The 24,121-nt window shown below is 37.7% G+C and overlaps 1 long non-coding RNA gene across 2 annotated transcripts in view; it reads left to right on the top strand.

Annotated features, from left to right (window-relative positions):
* The window catches only part of LOC127017124 (uncharacterized), a 57,834-nt gene that overhangs the window by 13,576 nt on the left and 20,137 nt on the right, over nt 1-24,121 (top strand). The window contains exons 2-4 of one of the 2 annotated variants that reach the window (XR_007766542.1): nt 1,333-1,432; nt 15,478-15,568; nt 23,798-24,046. This is a non-coding gene — a long non-coding RNA (uncharacterized LOC127017124). Of the gene's footprint in view, nt 1-1,332; nt 1,433-15,477; nt 15,569-23,797; nt 24,047-24,121 lie in introns of those variants that run through there. The other variant, XR_007766543.1, reaches the window with a different exon arrangement.

A 24,121-nucleotide genomic window follows, 5' to 3' on the forward strand; every position in this document is an offset into this window, starting at 1 on the left:
CACTTACAAGTACCTAGGTTCCTGTAATTTTTTTCTTTGATAAAGCAGAATCTATTAAAATTCCTGAGCAGATGTTAAAAATATGAGTTCAAATTTTATTTTATTTTTTTTAATTTTAAAATGTACAATTTTTTCTTTATTTCTTTTTGGTTTGGCACAAGAAAGGCTGATTTTAAAATATAGGCTAGAGGACTACTAGTTAAACTGTAAAATACTGAGAAGCATGTTAAGGCATGACACTGTTGCACAGTTAACAATCATTCTTTTTTGGCTTGTTGCCTCTAGAGATGTAATAAAAGGGGAGGAGAGGGGGGTGAAGCAAGCAATTTAGAGCTTATACTTAAATAAATACAGATAGGTTTAAAAAAGAAAAAAAGAAACCAACCAAAAACCACCCCACCCCCCCCAACCACAACAAATACAACCCTCCAGAAACTCCCCAGCCCCTGGAAATCCATAACAAAAATACTCCCAAAACACAAAATGCTGTACTTCATCAGATATTTTTGCCTGCCAGACTGGGGACATGTAACCTGCCAGACATACCATCTGTCACGCAGCCATTTCAGGGTTTGGCGCTGCCAGGAACGTTTGCACAGCTTGGAGAGGGTACAGCAAGGGGAGGATGAATGCTAGCGTGCAATAATGCTTACCTGAAACTTGTTTTTTCTGGGAGAAGAAAATGGAATTTGTATGTATGTATTAGGGGAAAAGGTACTATGTATTTTGTCTTAGGAAGCTCTCAATTGAAGAAAGAGAATGGACTTTGTGGGTTTTTTGCTTTCTTCTTGGGAAGGCTTTAGGCTTCCACATGAGATGATGTGATGAATGTGAAAGGAAAAAAAAACCCCACAATTTAAACATACACTTCAGGTATTTTTAAAAATTAGTTGTTAGTTGTGATAAATGTTCATCCTCTCTGTAGTGAATACTGTAACTGTCCATTAGTTTGAATATTAAAGAATCTGATATTTAACTTCCGGCTGACAAATATACATGTTTAAGTGGTATAAGAAAGAGAATATATTGGGGAAGCATTTAATAGTTTCATTCAGTCTTTTTTTTTTTTTTCCTCTCCTTACTTTAATTATGAGAGTATCCCAAGAAACAGTAGGCTAGAGGAAGAGAGATTTTCTTTCCTCCCTGTCTGACACTGCTTCCACCAACCTCCCAGCTCTTCTTTTTGACTCTCTTCTGTTAGAAGACTTCTCCCACTTCCACTCAGATGCCTTCCCCACCCGCACACATACTAGGATCTTTAGTCGTATCTGTCCTTGCTCTCATGCACAAGAAATGTTCAGTTATTACTTCCACCTCTTTTCTTTCCCACAGATTTCCAGAAGCCTGATGAGAGTCCTTTCATTTCCTGTTTCACAACATCTCTCCATTCATCGTGTGACGCTGCCTGTGCCTGCTCTGCTTCCTATTGCTGGTAGTGCAACACTGAATTTTGCCACCCCTAGTTTAGGTTGCAAAATTAAATTTTGTTTATGTTAACACGAGTCAGCTCCAGGTGTAGCAGCATGCACCTCAGCTCAGCTCTGATATTGCTATAATTCAGTGTCCACGAAGTTAATATCCTCGTGTAAAAGCTGCTGTAGAAAGACTCCCCAGTGAGCCAATCCTCAGTTCACAGGCAAGGAATTACAGATTTTCAGGGCTTCAGATGAAGCCAACTGTGCAGTAGTTTTATATGAAGGATCTTAATGGGAAGATGCAGTGGTAAATAAAGCAATCAATGCAGTAATTGTGTATTATCTAAAAATGTTTTTCTTGATGATGTTCCCACATTGAAGGAGTTTTAAATGTTTAAATGTTTTGTAAATAATAAGTTGTCATGGTTGATGTTCTGGTCTCTAAAAAAGATGGAAAAAATTTGAGATCGTGGTATAAACCAGATTATTAGCTAAATGTTATTGTGAGCATTTTTACACTTCGACACTGAAGTTATCATGTTGAATTTCACCACTGGCAGTCCTCTCACATGACTGAGCCAATTCACTTTCCCAGAGTGTCTGCAGACTTAAAAATAGAATATCTCGTCTACTACCATCTTCTGATTAGAAAATATTGTTTTACAGCTGCAAAGAAAGAAAATGTTTAAAATTCAAATTGGAAACACATGTTCAGCTGGAGAGAATATTAGGATAAATTCAACAACTGTGGATTTGCCATATATTTAGGACTATGGCCATGAAAACTTGAAGTAGTATTCCTGGTTTGTTTTTTTGTTTGTTAGTTGTTTTTTGAGTTTTTTTTTTAATTCCTCGTAGATAAGCAGATTTTAATAAAAGCTTTTGTTTGTGGGGTTTTTTTTTCCCTCTTCACAACACTAATGATAAATGTGACATGCTAACAGGAAAACTGGTTGCAATGTGCATGCTGAAGAGGGAGGCCTAGGCCAGGAGTCAAATATTCCACGTCAGTCTGCAAGATTAGAATGTTTGTAGTTTAGCATTTTACACAGTTTTTATTGGAGTCTATCCAGATATTTCCATGCAAAGAGTTATTGCTCAATGACAGATTGTGTTGATACAATCTAGTATGTCGGGAAATTTCCACTCTAGTATGGTCGTGTGCCAAGTATGATACCTTTTGGGAATAATAAAATAAATGATGTATTTTGGCCTCAAAAGATAAGTGGACAGCAACAGCAATTTTCTCTAATTTTGGAAACATCACAGTTTCTGCATCCCTAATCACAGGAGATTAGCATTTTTGCTAGTTTGTGCTAAGATTGTAATACAAAAAGCTGAAACCATAAACCATCCTTCAGTGTCTGTAAAATACTCCTCCTCTTAGGAAGAGGAGTCTCTGCATATATGCATACTTGGGCTATCTATACTCCAAAGTGTGATTCTGCAAATGTGGTGCTAAGTAGCACTTTCTCCCTAAGCAGTTCAGATACCATTGTGAAATTTGCTTTGTGGATGTTGTCTGCAAAATTGGGGTCTGGCTGCATGGCAGGTTCAGTGTAAAAGCTAAGGACTGGATTGTTTCACCACATTCATCATCCGTGTATGCTGGAACCAGTTTCTTTTCAGAGCAGGGACTGTTTTTTCCTTAATGTTCAGGAACTGCTCTGTGTACGCAGTTGCTACTCAGCTGCAAACTGAGTAACTCCTGGTTTACACAGTATTTCCAAAAGTATTCCAGCACATTGTTGTAACGATATTCAGAGCTGCACTAAATCAGAATAGTTTATTTGATAATTAACGAGAACCAGCATTAGTTGACAAGAGAAAATGATACCTGTTATACAGGAGCTAGTGTGCTCTGGTAGCTAACAGATTCCATTTTAAATCTGCTTTTCTCCCCTTCATCTTGTATATTTTCTACTGTATAAATACTATTTTGGAGTTTGGTGGTGGACGCTTGTTTCTCAGTCTCATTCACCTCCCAGAGGCTGCTCTATGCAGCAGAGCTCTGCTTCTAATCATGACAAAGCTACTGAAACTTTTTGGTGACAGTAACCCACTCCTACAGTAACTGTAGCATGTCTGGTAGTACAGAGAGATTATTTCATAAAGCTTCATCTAAACCTTTGGACAAACTGCAGTACTGTAAGGAACAATCTTATGCTGAAGTGGGTACGTAGAAATGTTCTGCTTTAGAAAGCCTGAGCTTACCAGGTTGACATGTATTTGATAAAAATGTTTGAAGGAATGCAGATCTGATTCAAAGACTGGTGCAGCCATGCAAGTACATTTTAAGCACAGTGGATGCTGGATCAGGCCTCTTCGCTTAAATCCTTCCTGCTTCTGGGTTTTTCAGACAAGGCTGGCGCTCCACTGCACACACTGTGGACAGCGAGAACTGGAAGAAATTACTGGGTTCTGGGTTTTAGAACCAGATACTGAAAATCAGACATGCAAGATCAGTCAGGAAGTTTTTGCATGAAGTACTTAAGAGCTCTTCAATGAGCTAGCGTTAGAGGTAGTAATAATAGGTTTCCTACAGTCTTTCTCTCTAACTGCCTTTGCAGCAGAATCTGTGTAGAAGAAACTAAGCCTGAAAGAGATGTATGAAAATGAAGTATATTTGTTTTGTATTTGCACAATTAAGTATATTTGTTGTACATAACAGTAGCATTCTTTTGCCTTTTTGATAATATGAACACTTCAATTACATAAAATGCTGGTTTTTAAACTGACTAAGAGAGGAGGGGTCTCACACTTTTCAAATAAAGTTTTGAGGCTGAAAATTCAGTTTTCTTAACTGGATATGTGATATCTGGAATTTCAGTATTAACTTCAATGGGGACCTTTCAGATAATTTAATTCACTTGTACTCTTCGTAAATGTTTTTTATTTGGCAGTAAAACAATTGTAGGAACAAGGATTAGTTTGTGTGTTTTGTGAAGAGATTACACTTACCATTTATTGCGTTTCATGTTTATGTTGGAATACCTCTGACACTATGAAGTAAGTCAAAAAGGCTTAACTTTTAAAATGACAGCTGAAGTCTTAACACTGAAAGCTCTTTGATGATTAGAAGAAATGTTTTCTCTTGAGGAAGAGTGATATGGGAAAGGAAAAAAGTGCTAGCGGGATTCAGGTCTCTGTCAACATCTTAATTACACAGCTCACGGTTTTTAGTCACTTAAGTCTTGCTTTGTGCAAAGCTTTTATTTACTTCCGTTATATTATTTTGTAGTTGTTACCTACTGACCACTGGGCAATGTCACATTAATGTAGTAAATAATAATATTAGTACGACTTAAAGAGCAGGGTTTGTAAGGTTTATTTTGCTTTTGGTTTGGTGGTTTTTTGGGGTTTTGGGTTTTTTTGGTTGTTGGTTTTTTGGTTTTTTTTTTAGACACAGTGAAGGGAAAATTTTTCAAGGTAAATTCTTAGTAGTTGGCAGATTATAAATGTTTTGTCAAGTCCTGTGTAAACTCCTACTTTGCCTATTCTGTTCCTGTGTGATGAGTTTTATTTTGTGTACCAGTTTGAACGGTGATAGCTCTGTATGTGATTGGTCCCACGGTTGCATTTGTTGACATAAAATATTGGCTCACATGCCTTCTGAGGAAAAGATGAGTGTCTTTGGTTTCAAGGGCTAGCTCTGTTTGTATGGAGCTGGTGATAACACTTAATTTTAACCCATTCAACACCTTTCTTAAAACAACCCACCAGCATACAGGTAGATTCTCTACTTGGCATGAAGCACTTCGGCTGTTGTAAGAATCCCAGAAACAACTAACTAATCTATCCATCTTAGTCTGGACACTGTTTTTAAGCAGGGCTAGTATATATAAATAAATATACATATGTACTTGTCAATCCTGCCTGCTTCATGTCTTACAGTCCTGAAAGGCTGGAAATAACCACATTTAAACCTAGTAAATACATTGCTATTATAAGTAACGAATACAGTTTTAGTAGCTTACTAACAGTTCAACGTAGTTTATTTACATACTGAACTCCACAGACAGTTTTATCTATTTATAAACAGGATGTAAAGATGCTGTTGCAGAAATCTAGCCAAGAGTGATGGAAACTGGTCAAAATTTGGAAGAAAATGAGAATAATGACATTTTATTTTCTTCAGTAGCTTAGAGAAGTCAGTCAATCTTGTCATTGCAATGACATGGGCACATACAACTTTCATTTTCACAGACTAGCTGGGGTTGCTTTTAGCACAATGCATTTTCTAATTGACACTGTACTTTGAACTGTGTATTCCTTTTTTTCTTCATTTTCATTGCCTTTTTTCCTCTGTTTTTTCTTCATTTTTAATGTCTTTTCTCCAACTTTGTCTGCCCAATACTTTCTCCCCCAGCTCTTCTTTTCGCTTGTCACTCCTCTGTTTCTAATTTCACGCGCTGAAGTGTTGCTAGAGTAATGTAGAATTCCCAGAAAATAAGGGCTGACTTCTATCAGAGAGTCTATTTCCTGCAAAATAATTATATTAAAAGTTCTACAAATTGCTTTAAGGATATAGAGTATATCATTCAAGTCACAAGGACCAGAAGATCAGTTCAGGAGATCAGGACATCCATAATCTAGTTTTCTTTTGTGATATCTTGATGTGTTTATGGTGTGAAAGGGCTCCCTCTGCTTAAGCAAAACAGTTGTGTAGAGAAGGAAACCGCTTTGCCATAGCAAAAGTGTTGTGGTCCTGCTGCTTTGCCTGTGCCAGGGCCTTGGAAAGCTAGCTGCTGCTGTGAGGGGGTCAGCATATAGGTAGAGGCAGCTACTGCTGGGGAGGCAGAGCCACCCCAAAAGCCTTGCTTGGTGCCCAACCCTTCCCATCCATGTAGTTCTTCAGTTGGCTCATTGTTGCTCTCGATTCCCTTTCCTCTTCCCATTCCTGCCAGAAGATCAGGCTGGCCCTGGTCCCATATTCTCATGCAGGCCTGCTTCTGCTGCAGAGAAGCCCTGAGATGATTCTGTTTGTGTTGGTTGCTCAGTGGTTTAGTGAAATGAGTTACTGACCTTTCCGCTTCCTTAGAGGCAGTGATTACTTCACAGCTGACATTACATGGTGTAAATAACATAGCTGAGAGCTGTAGGAACTGAATGAGTGAGCAGGAAAACTGAGTGAGCTTTCAGTTCAGGCCAGGGTGACGCAGCCAGTGTGTGGCAACAGTGCTTTTGCCTTTCCTTCTCTTCAGTGCTAAGCAGAGGAGTTCTGCTGTTGGGGTGAGCAGCCTCGTACCTTGTCCTCCAGAGCATGCAGTCAATACCAGTATGATGAAATACAACATACAACCTCCTTGGTCTATAGATGGCATCATACAGTACTGCCACCAGTAAGGATATCTCCACGTGATGGTATTTCATAGACTTTGTTGCAGGATATTTCAATAAGAGGGACGATAATTGGTTTGGGCTGACTGTTTTAATATGCATTTTTGTTATGGACTGAATGACTAGCTACAATTTCCTGTCATTGCCTATAGTTTCCCTTGGACTTATGCAAGCTTTTTTCAATTAGCCTGCTTTCTGAAGACTTTTCAGGAAACAAATCTGTTTATATGCATCTATCTGTACACAAGGAAAAGAACAAGTCAGATCTATGAGGAACTGAAACCCAAAAAGTCCTCCACACTCTTATAATAAAACAACAGCAGTAGCCCAACATTTTTTAGTGCAAAACACTGCTGCTGCCATTTGCTACTAAATATTATGGAAGGATGCTGAAGGGGGTACATAAACTGAATTTGGTTATTTTTCAATAGTAGATCTCATAGTATTTTTCTTGGCAATCATACTCATCCTCCTCTTTCAGATCATCTTTTTTTGTCTTTAGACAAATATCTTTGCTGCTTCAACATACAGTTACTTATTTAGTGGGCTCTCCTAATAGGAGTTAGCATTTCTTGCTACAGAAGTTGGTGACACTTATTAAAACTTTCCTCAGTTACTCGCTCTTATGAAAAAGTGTTGCTCTATTTTTCTTCCTACTATGAGGTTTTTCAATGATTCATTTCTCTTTGGAAGTACTATTGGGTTTGATCTCACTTAATTTGCTCTGCATTTCTCATAAGCTCGCAGTGTGCTGAGAGCTTGCTGGTTTCAGAAATGTGCCAGTTTTAGTTTTGCATTTGAATTGGTTGCCATTTACAAGCCAAATGCTAACAGAGGTGGTTACTAGAGCCTCACTGTTGTCTTTTTGCAAAGAACGTTGATTTTTATGGTGGTGTTTATGGATATAATGATACCAGGCCTATTTGTGTGCACAGTAGAGGTTACACAAGTAATACAGGACAAGACCTTCATGGAGTTGTAAGGCCTTTTGAGAAAGGCTTCCAGCTCCTTTCAGGCCTTGACAAAGTTGCTCACCTGTGAAAGCTTTACCAGTAGAAACTTGTTGGAAGGAAAGCAGATCCAGGTGGCTATTGTGTAAATGTGGGGAGACCTTGTCTGAAAGGTTGTTAAAAGGAGAGAAAATTAGAAGAGGGAAAGTAGATGTTTTAGCTTGTCCTCAGTTCTGGGGCTGTTTATACATATATGAGAGAGTTGTCTGTGAGAAATTGAATACTGAGATAATTTCACACTTGTGACTAAATGAATTTAATTAAAGTTATTTATTGCTCTTTCTCCCTGCTCCCACAAACACTTACTCAGTATCTTTATGTGGCTGTTAAAGGGTCATTAAAGTAGAAAACAAAGCATATGTTTTATTCCCCTGACTATTGGGGAAAAAAAACACTTGAATTAATAAGAATGCCAGGTTTCAGATGTGTTCCAAACCACTGGGGACGCGTAAGTGAACACTGATGGAGAAATGGCTTCAACTTGTAACTGTCTGTTGGCTAGAGCTGTTTTTCAGTTCATTTTGATCATAGATATTTTGAAGAAACTTTTCTTATTACTGCATCCTTTTAGGATTTGTTGGAGAGATTATATGTACTTCCTTGTAGATTTTTTTTTTTTAAAAGAACTACTTAATTTCATCCCCCAGTAAAATTCTTTTCCACCTGGGTGATCTTAGTTTCATTTTGAGCAAAATATGGGTTGCTACTTCAACCTATTCAACAAAGTGTCTGTGTGCGCATATCACATCACACACAAATACCCACATCAGTCTTAAGGCAGAATATCAGGCCTTAGTTTCCAGAATCTCAGAATTAGAAGATGATACTCCTTCAGCCCCAGTCACAAAGCTGAAATGATTTCAGAATTTCCATTACACCTGTACTGTTGACAATTATTTTTCTCCCTGCAATATGGAGAATTTGGATATGAAAAGCCTTCATTCCTAAAAAATTTTGGTGAATTTTGTATTTATTTGATTTTGAGGGAACAAAAATACATTCTGAAAGCAGAGTTCAATGTCATTTATTAGCAAAGTAGCTTTGCTTTTGCTACAAGTCCCTCCTCTTTGTGGGTTGTGGAGTAGGCATTTTGTGGAGTTATCTTCAGATAGCCATGGACTGTAAATCCTGGGTTACCATCCTCTGATTTGAGTTAAAACAGTAGCTTCCTTTCACAGATCTAGTCTCACTTTTTGTTCCTGCTTATTTTGCATGTGTTGTATAGGGCAGGTGGTTGGGAAAAGGAAGAACAGCTTAAAGTGTGCTCAGTATCTATTGAATTAAAAAAAATTACTCTTATCATTTATATGAGTACAATTAAACATGTTACCCAGCTTAGATTTCGACTGGTTTGGGTTGAGCTGTGCAATGCGTAGCTGCAATTATGCTGAACTGTAGATATAACGTTCCCTGAGAATTCTAGTTTCAGGTCAATAACCTTGTCTCTGTACAGTATATAAGAATTTCAATGCATTCTATTTCATTAGTCCTTGGTAAGTGGAAATCAGTATGAGTTCTTGCACTTTTAAGCAATATACTGTATAAGAAACCATGCAAGGCAATCTCTTGGGGAGTTTCTTTTTTGTTGTCACTTGAACTATATGTAACAAGAACCACAGAAAAAAACCCAGCTCTTCAAAGAACATATTCACTGAAGTGCTCCGTGTGATTCAGCATTGCCTTGAACGCCAGGGCAAAAAATATCTTAAAAGTACAGGGGGAAAGAGGGAGGTACACAGAAGCATGCTTGTACCCAGTCATTTGAGACAAATGTCAACAGCTTCATGCTACACAAGTCAGGTATTTATGTCATAATGCTTACACTAGAGAAAAAGAAGTGTTTTCTTTCAGGATGAGGCTGTATACAAGGTATAGAAGGATTAAATCACTGGCTACATTTGCTGTTAAAAAATAAATATAATGAGTACAAGATGAAGCACTACTTGCACTATCTTATTGTTTGTATCCCACAGACAAAAGTACTTCTAGCTGTTGATGTTAAAATGAATCATGCAATTTGATTTATAGAAGCAAAGTGAATTTAAACAAAAATATTTGCTGTTTATCGAACACTTCCAAAACTTTGTGTTTTGAGGAAGTGAAAAGTAGTTAACAGCAAGTAGAAAAGAGTGCTCTTTATCTGATAATTCTATTTCAGCCTTGTACTAGCAAACTTGGATACTCTCACTTGAGCAGAGAGAGAGAAGACGGTTTTTATAGTTCTGAAAGGGTGTTTTACTATGGTAATAACTACTACAACATTTTTTTTTTTTTTCATGAGAGTGATTTTGAATCCTTTTTGTTTGTTGCATTCCCAGCTATATTCATATTATGCCCTTTGGATGGTTATTCTGCAGCAGACAAATGTATGGCTTACATGTCTGAAGCAACTGTATTTTTGGCAACAAATCTGTTTTTCTTGCATCAAGTGAATGACTTATATTCAAACACATGGCATGCTTTTAAAGATAGGTGGTGTGAAGCAGTGCTCTATAAATTCACTTGCTTCTGGGTAACGGGTGACTTCCCACTGTATATAAGGTATGGAGTCATGGGAGAGCTGTCCCTGCAAGACCCATTCTTGTGCACTGGGCCATGTAGGTTTTGGGTCTCTTCACAGCAGTAATTTCAATAAATGTGCATATGTTCTGAACGTGGATCTGGTGTTCTAAAAGGGGATATGAAAAAAGCCTGCTCCCAATTTCTTTGCACTGGAGTAAATATCGAAGGGGATTTAAAGGAAAAAGAAGGGAATGCTAACGTGAGTCTGCAGGTGCAACACTTGAGATTGCATCTGTGATTCCTTATCTAAAGTCGCTGTCCTATTACTGCAACTTTTTTCCTATTTATTAATCTCCTGAGACAATGCTTTTCCAGACTTAATGCATCAGATCAAATCTGGAATAGGCACTAAATTTTCTTTCAGTCAGTAAAAAGTCACTTGATATTTCAAAACTTATTCTGGGAGTTTAGGGAATAAAAAATTTCATTTGAATTTTCAGATTTTCTTTTGTGAAATATTGGAAGGCAATCTGTGGAAGCTGGTACTGTGCTGGTTGGAAGAGCCCCATGATTTTTCTCGTGCTAAGGCTTTGGCTTGTTCCCAAAATGTTTTTCTATTTCTCATATATGGAAATATTCTAATCTACTCTATATATTTTTAAGATGAGGTTGGTTCACCATCGTCTTTCTCCCTGGAGTTCACAAATAGTCTAGGTAGTTTCTTAGAAAAACATTTTAGTTCTTCTCAAATAGTAAATTATATCTGCATAGACATTCAGATCATGCTTTCTGGTGTTTGTCAGTGTATGGGAAAATATGGGATCCATAAATTGATAATTGAGAAAATTGTACCCTATCTTTGATTTTGGAAAGTGGAGAATGAATGACTTCATTTCCCTTGTGAAACTTGTCAGTTCTGTAACGTAAGTGCTTTCCCTAAGTTACTCGTATTACTTTGAGGAGAAGAATGATGTAGGGACCTGAAAGGAGATTCAAATGGGACTTCAGTGACAAAAGGACCTCCCATCAGCATAAACAAACACAAACTTTTGGTAATAAGATGATCAATATGACAGTCAAATGCAATGAATTGCAAATGCAATCGATTATAAAGTAGAAACTTAAGTCAATCATTTCTTTTCAGATTTATGAATAACTTATAAAAAAATACGGAAGGACTTTCTGATATTTAGGTTATTTAATTTGTGAAAGTGAGATGTATGAATTACTAATATGTTCTTTAAGAAAGATAATTTTTTTCCATGATGATTCCAATCTCAATGGTTTGAAAGCAATCAAGATTATTGTGTTGCTCACATCATACTCTTCCTCTATGTATTTTTCTGGGTTTAGAATTTCTCGCTATTTTCTCTGTTTACCATTCCCAAATATTAAGTGTTTTTCCCAAACTGACTGCTGTAATGCAATCTGAAATATTATTTTCTATATTGGAATTATATAAAATAGCATATATATGTTTTCCAAGTGCCTTGCAATGAAATTGGTCCTTTCATTGTGCTCAGCAAACATCAGAATGATTTTCCCTGTAGTCTTGAACGCAGAAGCTATAAAATCATGAATTCTCATAGCAATCCATTTACTGTTAATATTCCTCTTCTGTGCAGCTATATTTTGAAAAAAAATTTCCTATTAGGTGATAATGGGAAAAAAAACGCCAACAAGCTCAAAATCAGCTGAAGTGTGTTTAGAGACAGGTCAATTTTTAGAAAGAAAATGATAAATTTTGGACAGGTTGGAAAATTAAAGGCAATGTGTGTGCATGGCGCATCTTTTGGCTTTTTTGTTTGGCTTTTTTCCCCCTCATTCATCACAGACACTGGATCTGAGCATTAGTTATGTTTATCCTTTAATCCTACTGTCTGGGTTTGCTTATGTAAGATTTATTATATAGCCAGGGTGGGGAGTTAAATTAAAAACAAAACTGACCCTCAGTCAGTGCAAGAATACCTAAGAACAGATTACTTTACATAGACAAGTTAAATTTATTCTCAATTCATTATGTAAGAGTTGGGCTCCATGTTTCCTGAGTCAACATGAGACGGAAATTACTGCCAGTTGTATCTGCCTTTTTGCACTTAGCTCTCTAATGTATGAACAGCAAAACAAGGAGGAAGAGCAGCTGTGTACTTTTTCTATAAGTATTACCTTAAGATAGAAACTCACTTAATGACCATGTTTCATTGTTCAATTAATTAAAACACTATTATAATTGAATGTACTTACTACTGTGTACAAATCTCACCCAGCAGGATTTTTGTTGGTCCCTGGTAACCTTTACTTTACAGAAAATAGTTAATAGATACCAGAAGCATAGGGCTTGGGTGACCGAACATGAAAACCATAACATTGTGAGTGCTCCCACCTTTTTTTGGACACAAAACCAATTTTAATAGGTATAAATTATATTAGGGATTGAATGTATTTACTTTAAAATATTTGTTGATATTACAGCTTGTTCTGTTAGGGCACTGTATTTTGAGGCTGGGTTCCTGGTGCTTTCAGCTTGTTTTTTCCTTTATTTGATGAATGTGCTGAAGCAGACTGGAAATAACCAGATTGCCTAGTTGTCTGGACAGTGACTGAAGTAACAGTTGTGGAAATCAGAGATGAGCATTCAGCATGCATTTTGTGTTCTGTACTCATAGGGCAAGTATAGAAAAATTGTGGTGGGCTTGTCCTGATGTGCTGCTAGGAGCTACAGATTAAATTCATCCTGATTGAAAAGACCTACATGAGGTTTATTCATCTCTAAAATCCCATTTAATTCCTGTTCTAATGTTTTAAGTAGGATTTAAATGATGTCTAGTATAGGCCCTTTGTAGAGAGGGGGAAAAATGACCCTATAGGTTACTAGAAACGTAATATTTTACAATTTCATCAAGCCATATGTAATAGGATTTCAGGGCCACTGATGGACTAACCTTTTGTGAAACCCTAACTGTATATTCTCTGAGTAAATATTGTTTCCACCTCATCAAAAAACCCAAAGGAACTCAAATGGTTAAGTGACCTAGCTTAGGTCTTGTTTGAGACATTAGTCTTAAACAACGGATATTGCCAGCTGCATATATTCTCTGACTACTCCCTATGGCTCCCTACACATTTATTTCATTTTAAAATGTTTTGTTTCATTTTAAAATAATGTTTTGGGAGGTATTTTGTTCTTTGGATTTTTTTATTGCTGCTTGTGAAACACTCATGCAAGCAAAAGGCAAAGTAAATTAAAAAACACTGTGGGAGAAATGCTGAAATCAAAGTTGTACGAAGTAACTCGTGTAAAAAATAAACTGCGGAATCCCCCAGCCCAGCTCACTTGCTTTGATGCCTCTGTCATTGATTGCATATTCATATAGTTGTTCATGAAAAATCTAGGTGGAAATGTCAGTTTTCAATTATTACATCTTTAATAGTGATGCAAAGAGGTTAAAAATCCTAGTGATAACTCTATAAATCTGAGAGCAAAAATTTAGTGGAGTTCTACAGTTGTTCTGGGCTGTGGTATTAGTTGTATAGAGGAGACATAAGCTTATCCTGAAAATATGTTTTCATTAAAGTCATGTTTCGTTGCTCTGAGTGCAGCAGGTTTATGGGGTGATGTGGGTGTGTGGTCCTGTGGTTAGAACAGGAGAATACAAGTACGACAGGAACTCTGACTCTGCACCAGCTCTGCCATTAACTCTCTGTGTGATCCTGGGCAAACCACGAAACCTCTGCTGTTCGTTTTGCCCATTCATACTGGATAAAATGCTGATTTTGGAATGGGCGAAGAACCTTAATTAGAAGACATTTGATTTGCTTGAGATTCTCAGAGAAGAGATGCTATGGAATTTTAAAAAATACTATTATTCACCTAGACTACAAAGTTTTGCTAATATCCCAGCACAGCTATGCAGTGAAAGATACTGCATTCTCTTGCTGTGTCAAGAGTAGGTGGTTTTGGCTTTCAGAGGCCACAGTAGTGTTTAATTTACAGTTTTAAAAAATGAAATACTAAGTCACACATCTGTACAGTGTATTATTAAAATAAACTATATTTAGGATAACATTGAGTATTTTTTGTCAGCTCACAGTTGGTTTATTACAAAGTAAGTCTAAATCTAATTCATTGCTGTCACAAGCTTTTTAAGGTGTGGTATGAGTGCAAGTTTTACTTAATTTCCCCCCTTAGGCAAAATATTTGTTACTTAATTATGTGTAATAGTTTTCTATCTTTTTGCTCATCATCTTGGCAGCGCTAACAAACAAATCAGGTCATATGTTTGTCAAAAGCAGCATGGACTAACAGAAGAAGAACAAATCAGTGGGTGGGGACATGCAGGAAATGTTCTTTTGAGGCTTTGTATTCAGAGAGATTGGAATTGCAAGACTGACTTTCTGCACCTGAAACCGTTGCTGCAGTGATGAATCAAGCTTGAGGCATAATTTAAGGGAGGGTAGTTTTAACGCAGGCCTACTAGGAAAGTTAGGATTTGGGGGTCTCCAAAATAAAAAAAATGTCAGAGTAGGTGGGCTGTTTCTTTTTCTCCATGAAGTATTCTGCTGAAGTGGAAAAAAATACATTTAACCAAATAGTCATTTAGACATTACTTTGGTCAAAGCATAAAATAAGAGGAAGGCAAAGTCATTACATCAGCAGAGAGTGGATTAAATTTATTTGGTCTTTGCTAAATACAAACGTTGTGTGCATGGGGAAAGGGTTGCTGATAAAGATTATTAAAATGTGTTTGTAAAACATGTATTCTCCATGATTGCTTCTGTTTGCTAGTTAATGAGAAAAGTGTGTTGCTGATTGTCTTATGAAATTGGGCTCTAAATCATGAAAGTTTTTAATTCACAGGAAGTCTAGCGTCTGTATGGGCTACCATTTGTAATATCTGTGTTTGCACCATGTGTAGCAATTGAAAGCAATTTGGATTTAGAAGGATTGCACTCCATTACCTCTGTGACAACAGGAACCTACAGCTTCAATTAGTGGTCAAGCCACTATAGGAGGAGGTATAGTACATTATTGTGAGTAAACACACGGTAAAGTATACCATGTTTTGCCTTGAGGAGCTTAAAACTGAAAGATGGACTGACAAACCATGGGCAAGATAACAAGGTGCTGCAGGCAGTAGGTTGACGTAAAATGCAGATGTGTTTGCAAGAATAAAATTGTTTTATTTTCTGTTTTGCTTTATCTTTTAAAGGGCAGTCATTCTATTGACATTCAGGAGTTCCAGACTAGGACAAGAAGAGGAAGATGAGAGCGGGGATGTCAGGAAAAGCAAATGTTGAGAGGTGAGCATCTCATGAGCTCTTGTTGCCTGACACAGATGGCAGGGTCTTTTGCATTGCCCGGTCTAAATTAGTTAGACCAGTATCAGTTCCTCAAAAGATCTGACAGCAGCCATAGGGTAAGAAGGAGATCTGTGATTATCCAGACTTGTCCAAAACTAATCATTTGAAACCAGCTTCACTTTCTCTGGGGAAAATGTAGCAGGTGGTATGGATAACAGAGATCCAACCGATACCGTGTAAGGTTTTTCATACCATCTTGCATGCTTATCAAGTAGCATCTCATTTGTTATATGGACTTGCTGAGACGATTCTGAAATGCATATGCTAGTTGGCTGGTAAAGCATATTCAAGAAATTGCTGTCAGTGATCCTCTATCAAATGAGAAAGTTGTTTTGATGGCATTTATGCAGGATTTACACTTTCAGGTCAAGTATAGTTCCATGTTTTCCTTGCTGATAGGGATGGTAAAATAGGGTGCATATTGCATTGCCAGGTGACACTACGCTACAACCAATTTGAAAAATGGGAATAGCTTTGAAAACTATGTAGTAAAATAATATAGAGAAAAATTGAGAAAATTTAAGATAATTAAGAAAAAGTGTCAAATTATGCACTTAGGAATAGTTAGATGGTCATTCTGTAGGAAAAAAAAATGCATTAAAAATTGCTAAGGCTTCTGGTGGATTGTAATGCAAATAGCGGCCAACATGATTTTTTGTAAAAATGACAAATGGTGGGGATGTTTAAGTAGATATATCAATTGTAGCAGATGTAAAGTAATCCTCCACCCCATTAAATGCTCTTATAGTTTCATCTGAACTACTGTTTTCTGTTATTAGCCTTAAGTGGCTAAAACAGTAGCAGGTTAAACATTAGGAAAGGTTTTGTTAACTCTAACAGTAGTGTGGTACTGGAATGATTGCCGGGTTGTGGAGCTTCCACTGGAGATCTTCAGGAACTTGTTAGATCTTCATTAGTTAGGTGTGAGTTGACTGCACCTGAAAAGAAAGGGCAGGGGCAGCCTAGTTGAAATCTTAAACCTCTTTCAGCACTGTTTTCTGTGATTCTGTATATCATTCATATACATATATGAAAATCCTGCTTTTGAGTTCTCTTATTATCCATTGTGCATGCTTAGCCCAGAGACTTGTGATTTTAGTGGAACATAAAGTGAGAATTCTGCATGCATTGCCAGAAGGCACTGATACTTTGATGCTTCCATTCAGTAACATTGCCTGAGAATCTTTTGAGGAATGGAGTAACTACACGCCTTGGACAGCATATAAATTTACTGACTCTGCATTTTACAAGCTGGATGTATTTAATACATGGCTCGGTTCATTATGGTACATCAAGTTCATTTATAGGTTCTGTTACATCTAAGAACTTGCTAAGGGGCTCCTCCATGGCTCCAGTCCATTGACAATCACAGCTTTGCTAGGGTGTGTTGTTTGTTTGGGAGAAATTGGAAGTGAACCAAAATCAAGTCTAAAGTTGGGATTTTCTTAATACAGTGAAATATATTCCAGATAACTAAGATTTACTACATTTTGAGGAGGGGATAGTTTTGTATCTAATTCCTGTGGAAAGGGAAAGGAAGTTCTCATACCTTTTTGCAATCTCAAGTGTAAATTTCCAGGTATTTGAACAAATACAGTCAAATAAGTAGTGGCTTTAAACTGTCATTTCATGCCTCCTGGATCATCTAGATCATCCGGGAAAAGGTACGTAATTTCAAAGAGCTACTTAAACAGTGGGAAGCTTTTGAGATATTTTCACATGATATCTCTGAGGTCAACCAAGAAACTCAAGTAAAGATCTTTGTAGAGAAAGAATACAACGAAGGCCAAAAGGTGAAATACTGGTTGGATGATAGCTGAACTGTGTCTCTAGAGCTCTGTCTTGTGCCAGTGAAAGGCAACTGCTAAGAAATTGTGTTTAACAAGAAGCCAAAAATTCTTCTCTAGTTGTGTGTCAGGTTTTTAGGTGGAGTTAAATGAACCAGTTTGTCATTGGGTCCCTACTGTATTCTCCCAACCTTCTCTATAATCCAGGCTATGAATTATAGATTATTTTATAGCCATTGTTTCAAAGAACTGCTTATCCCCAATAATTACCTGCAAGCATGCTGATACATATTGAGTTCCCAAAAAAAAAAAAAAAAAAAAAAAAAAAGTGCATAGATGTGACCTGAAGAAAGCAGTCCAAAGGTCTGCTTTCTTCAGGTCATATAAGGTAATATTTTGTTGCATTATGCCAATTGTTAGGAAGCTTAGGATGACACAATTTCCTAGGGTTTAAATTATTAATTAGAAGCTTACATTGAGATATAAAATTAAATACTTGTACCAGTATGGTCAGCTTTAATTTTTCTAACTGAAACTGTAATGGACTGCTATGTAAGGCCAGACATTCCCACCTCTTGCAAAAGTGGAAATGCAACTGGTATGCAGCTCTTCAGCAAGAGACAAAACAAAACCTAATTGCTTAAATCATGCTTAAGTTATGTTTGCAAAATATTTCTAAACCACTGGACTATTTCCCTTTTCATTTTCAGTGCAAGATTTGAAGATTTATCCCTTTACTTTTATAATAGCTAATATATATTTAAAATGTCAGATGTCATCTTCTTTGTTATTGCCATTGAAACTTTGGTAGAGCTGAGTAAATGAACATACTGTGAACAAAGCTGCCTTTTGATCCAAGTTGTCCTTAGCTGTGTTCCCTGGATGTTAACAAAAATAAAATTCACAGATGAGCTGAATATTCCTTCCTGGTTCAGAATTCAAAGACTTTCCTATTGTTGCCCAAAAATGAGTAGATAAAAGCACCTCCAAACTAATTTCCCCCTCATTTAGTCCTGGCTCTAGCATGAGTTTGGTAGTATGTTGGATCAGTGTTCTGGTGGTGCTCACTTGTTATAGCCTGTGATGGTTCCTGGGATCTCTGGCACGTATAAATGGCGATGGTAGGAGGAACTATCACAGCTGTCGTTTCCCTCTGCTGCCTATCTGCAGTTTGTGGTCTCATAATAGAAAGGGACACTTCTGTGGGGCCAGAAAGCTAGGCCTGAGAGTAGTCTTGCTTGTGATTGAATTTAGTATGTTCTCCCACTACATTACAGGACACTGTAGAGCTGTGCGGGGCAATGGGATCCTGCAGTTATACTCAGTACAGCGCAGTGGTAGCCTTCATTTCCAGTACGGAAAGCCAAAGAAAAGCCAAGCAGGGGAAAATCAATGAAGAAACCTTTCATAGTTTATTGAGGCCTATTAAAGGGTGCAAAACACAGGACCCTTTTGTCATTTCCTGTGTAGTTAATTTTTAATGGAAAAAAATGAAAGTTGACAGACATGATTTTTGAGTTACTTTTATCTTTTTTTTTTTTTTTTACTTGGCCAGCAAAAACTTCTAGATCAAGGAATGCAACTTTCAAAGCAAGTATTTTACTGATCTATTTTTTTAATTTTTTTTATATACAAAATGTGATGGTTCTGGTCACGGGTTTTAGAGGTGACCTATCCAAGCAAAACTTTTGACAAGTGAATAAGCACATTTTTATGAGTATGTACATGGAGAGCAGCAGTGAGGAGCTGGATAAAAGAAACAGTTTTAAGAATAAGCATGTTTGAAGCCACAAAAGTCATAGCTATGCTGGTGAAGTAATAGTTTACCCCCCTGAGGACATTACCTTATACTGAGAGAGGATTGTGTGCTGCTAATGACTACTGTAAGAGGAACATCCTTTATGAGAGGTGGGGCTTGGCAGAGCTCTGAAGCAAAATCTCTGATGTTGGGACCTCTGTTATACCATTTGCTCTGCATCTCTGGTGGGCTTTCTTCTACCCTGCTTAGAGCCCTGCCATTGATACTGTAATTTGGATGTTGTGTGTCCCATTTCTATGCTTTTGCTGCTTGGGGTGTTAGAACAACATGTTTCTCCCCTACAAAAGTGGGCACTGGTGGTGGGGGAGAATCTTCCAAAATAGTTTTCTATGACACAAACCAAGCTCCCTTTCCCTGCCTAGTATTTTAAGTGAAACACAACACTAGATGGGGGTGGGCAGGTATTCTTGTCATACTGAGGAAGGACAGCATGACGGCTTGAGAAGCACCAACATTCAGTCTTCCCCCGCCCCGCCCCAGCAATGTAGGCACCTAGCCAAAGTTTTTTTACAATTATTAGTATTTTTCAGTGCTAAAAGCTAACTTGAGATTCCAAGCAGGTGTAATTCAAATAGAATAGTAAACCACGCTAGAATATCTGTTCCAGAGTGCACCACTGCACAGTTTAAATAACCACTGAGGTAACACACCAGAAAGTCTACACTGCAGAAATACTGGGGATTTTTCAACAAGTAGTAGTTAATTTGGCTGAATAGTTTTTTACCAAACTGCCCCAGAGAAATTATCATTAACAATTAAAATAACAATATTTCATGCTAGCAAAGACATTTTCAAATATCAAGAAGTTACTTAACTATCAATTATGCTTCATTAAGTGATTCTTGATGAATTCGTCAGCTAAATTAAGCTTCATTAAGTGATTCTTGCAGTATCGTTCAGAAATGTTATAATTATTTCTCTTTTAAATACAGGGAAACTGAGGTAGACAATTCAGGTGGTTTGTTAATGGCCATGTACAGCATTTACTCTATAACCAAAATTGAAGGCTAGGTTCCCAGGGCTTCTCTTCTGGTATTAAAACCACTAGCCCTGATTTGATACTTGTTTAAAAAAAAAAAAAACAAACAAACAAAAACAAAAACCACACCACAACAAACAGACAAAAACCAAACACACACCACCCCTTCCCCCCACTCCCCAAAACCAAAAAACCTTCCATCTTGTTTTACAAAATCTTCAATTTGACTGTACTGGCTACCCAAACAATGTCTGAAAACGATTCCATTTAAATAAATATATTTTAGAAAGGGCTTTGATACCTGATATAAATTAAAACAAGAAACTTTTGTTTTTCAGACCAAGTTTTATTAGTCTTGGTTTTGCCATTTGTAGGCTCTATGGTGTAAGTATGTTTTACAATTGTTTCTTAGGCTGGAAATGCAACATCTTTTCTGTCAGGAATATTTCTGTAAAGTATGCATTGTGACCTTTCACAATTCATCACAGTAATGCATCCAATTTATTTGAAGATTTTCAAAATCCCAGTGGCTAGATAAAAGCACCCACCACAGAACTTGCCTCCACTTCAGTTGAATGACCTGCAGAACTGGTAGTATAAAATAGCTGAGAAATAGCATCCTAAATTTGATTTCCCCTACCACCCCTTTCAGATTTTCAGCTCGCTGTAAAAAGTGGCAGGACCGAACTTGTGAAAAGAGGCTGATGTCTTTCTGAGTGTGGCTGAGAAGCACAGGGAAAAGGATGAATAAAGTGCTTCTCTAGCTCTTGCGTAACTGCATCAGACCCATTGGTATGTGCTTCCCCCAGTCCCTGAGCAAACTGGGGCAGAGGAGCAAAGCTGTGACTCTCTCATGGCTCAGCCAACAGTGTTAGCATTGCCTTCTGTACTTGACTTTCTCTGTCTTCAAGCACAAAGAAATGTACTCCTTGCTGAGGCTGTATTTAAAAGCATAATTTAACGCATAAATGAAGGCTGATTCTGTCCTTACCTAGTGACTAGTATTGTTCTCTGGAGCAGGGGGAGGAAGCAGCCTTTCAAAGCCAAGTCATTTCATCTCAAACTTTATTAAAAGTGTATAGGAATCAGATTCTTACTGTCATCTAGTTATCATGTCTTAGAGGGCACCACAATTGCAAGCAAGCGATGCTAGCTCATGATATGTTGGTGGGTTTCATTGCTGCTGTTTAGCTGGACAGGCTGCAGTGAGTGCAGAGAACAGGTACCTCAGTACATGTAACAAATTATTACACATACAATTATTATTTTATGTATAAGACAAATATTGAATGCTGTTTAGAAATTAATCATCTATAAGATTATTTTGTAGTGGAGGGTAAGTGGATGAATATGAGGGTTGGAGCTTACTTTACTTTTTGCCTAAGTAAAGACTGTGGTGTTCTTGTTCAGATAACACATAACCGTGATAGTCATGATGTCATTTTGAAGAGCAGAAAACCAGTAATTGAATATTTACTTAAAGCAAACTTTCTTAAACTCTTAATCTATTGCACATCTGATAATGTAATGCGTTGCACTAATTCTGCCCTTCTACAATACATAGGTAGGTTAGACACTGCAACTATCTATAGGCTGCATCCCTTCCTCTCCTGAGAGAACTCAAGTTCTTTTTTGATAGAGTAATGGCTTCCTCTCTAGAGTGTCACAAGTTAGTTACAGTTTTCTTTACAAGGATTCCATCGCTGAGCATTCTTGTACATGTATATTCCACTGCTTGCCGTAATAGGTTGTGTGCTGAATGCCTCTAAACTGGTGATTTATGGAGTAGCCCTTGCAGGAGCAGCACGTACAGCCCTCTCTGCCTCCGTGTGAAGGGGCAGTGGTGCTCTACTCTTCCCTTTCTTCTCATGACCGGTGCTGCCAGTTGAATCCTCCTGTGTTGCCTGAAGCTGAAGTTGTTCTTACTCCAATTGTTTACATGTAAATAACTTATACACTTTGTTAATTAATGGAGTTGGTGTAAGGGGGGAAAAAACAAAACTTGTTTTCTTCTAAGTGGGAAGGAATTTTATTTTTCTTGGAGCCCTAGGGTGTTTTGTTTGATACTCTCCAGTGTTGACATCTACAGATTTTGAACATTGCCGCCCTTGCCAGGATGTTTTGCTTCAACACTGATGAAGGTAAAGTGTATCTGGAAAAGTGTATCACTTTGAAAAAAGCTATCTGAAAGAAAATGAAACATTTGCAGGCTTTGTAGGCAAATTGCTGGATTGGTGGAAGGTCTTGATTGCTGAGGCCCCACTGCAAAACATATGGCCCATATTTGAAAGATAGGATTTTTATAAGGAGAATCTCATGTGTGCTTACTCTGAGAAGAGGTGTGAATCTCCTTTCTAATGGGGTGCTTAGGCTGTTAGGTACTGTAGCTCCTAAGCAAGCTTTGAGTATGAAAGTTGGTAGTTCAGTTCCGGGCGGGGCAGGAAATCCAAGAAATCAACCTACAAGCTCTCAAATGCTGAATCAACAGCTAAGCTTCACACAGCCCCCTCAACTGTCAGTAGCAGTAAGTCCTTCAGGTACAGCTCATGGTGGGGTGATTGGTGTCACAGCAGGACAAGACTGTGGCCACCCCAATGGCTATCCATCCCTAGGCTGTGGTCCCTGCAGCCACCGCTACAGCCGTGTCTCCTCCTGTGTTTGGATCCCAGCAGGCACGTGTATTCTGTTAAGTCATGCATCTTGAGATTTTTTTCATCTTTTATTTCATTCTGTGCTCAAACAGAATCAGTATGGCTGTAAGTTGAGGGACTCAGATCCTAGGTCTAAGCATCTGTCTGGGGCTTGATAACCTCGGGTCCTAATATGTACCTGCTATGGTCCTAATTGAGATGCTTCTCACTCTATCACATATTTGTCAGCACTTGTTTTCAATGAAGGGAAGGACAAGCTGAAGTACTACAGAGAAACACATAAATTACTAGTATCCTTCTGTGTGAAGGTATTCCAGATGTAATGCTTGGATATTAATATGGCCCCCTTAAACCTTGTAAAAAGGCATTTAGCAGACCTCAGGTCCTCTGACGTGTATAGCTAAGAATGAAAACAGAGAATACTAAAGATCTGAGGTGTTTCCTCACATCTGATATCAAACATTATAATTATTACTGCAGCAAGTAAAAAGCCAAAATGGATGCAACTTTCCTGTTTGAAAGGAGAAAAATGTTTCCAGATACAAGTGGCAAGGCTTTACACTTCCTTAAGGATGCTGGGATAATGCTCTATGCTCTAGGAAGCATAATGTGGTCCTAGAAAGGCAGTGCAAACTTCAGCAACAGAGCCATCAGGACCAAGTCAGGAATATCGAAATCTATAAGGGATGTCAGAGTTCTGGAAAAAAAAAAAAAGAAAAATAGCAAACTGCACTCGTTCAGCCATACTGCTGCTTTAGTTGTCTAATATTTTGAAGTAGCCTGAAGAACTGCAGATTATTAATTGTCTGTATTTTTTTTCACTGTGCTTCCACAGCGTCTGACACTTGATCTTCAAAGGCTGTTGGATGTCAAGTGCTCTGATGTTAGGTGAAATCATGCTGCTTTCATCTTTTATATTTCCACCATATACAGGGATCCCTTTGACAAGATGGTATGCTTTAAATGACTTGAGTATGCTTCAGCTAGAAGCTGTGGAAGATGTTTCATAAGCCTCAAGAAGAGGGTGCTTTGCCTCCAAGAGACAAAATGGATTTGGTTCGCTGACCTTTCCTTGTTATCAAAAACTGGACATCTGAATGTTAAAACGAAGTTTCAATTGGTTTCCCTAGCATCCGCTCCTTGAGTCAATGATGTATCAAATCGATGATGTTGAGCTATATTGCTGTGAACAAGTAAGCTGCTAGAGGACTGTAGAGAAAACTTGGCAGATGTCCTAGGTTTTTTCCATTCTCTTTC

Source organism: Gymnogyps californianus, chromosome 5, assembly GCF_018139145.2.
Source record: "Gymnogyps californianus isolate 813 chromosome 5, ASM1813914v2, whole genome shotgun sequence".
Taxonomy (NCBI): domain Eukaryota; kingdom Metazoa; phylum Chordata; class Aves; order Accipitriformes; family Cathartidae; genus Gymnogyps; species Gymnogyps californianus.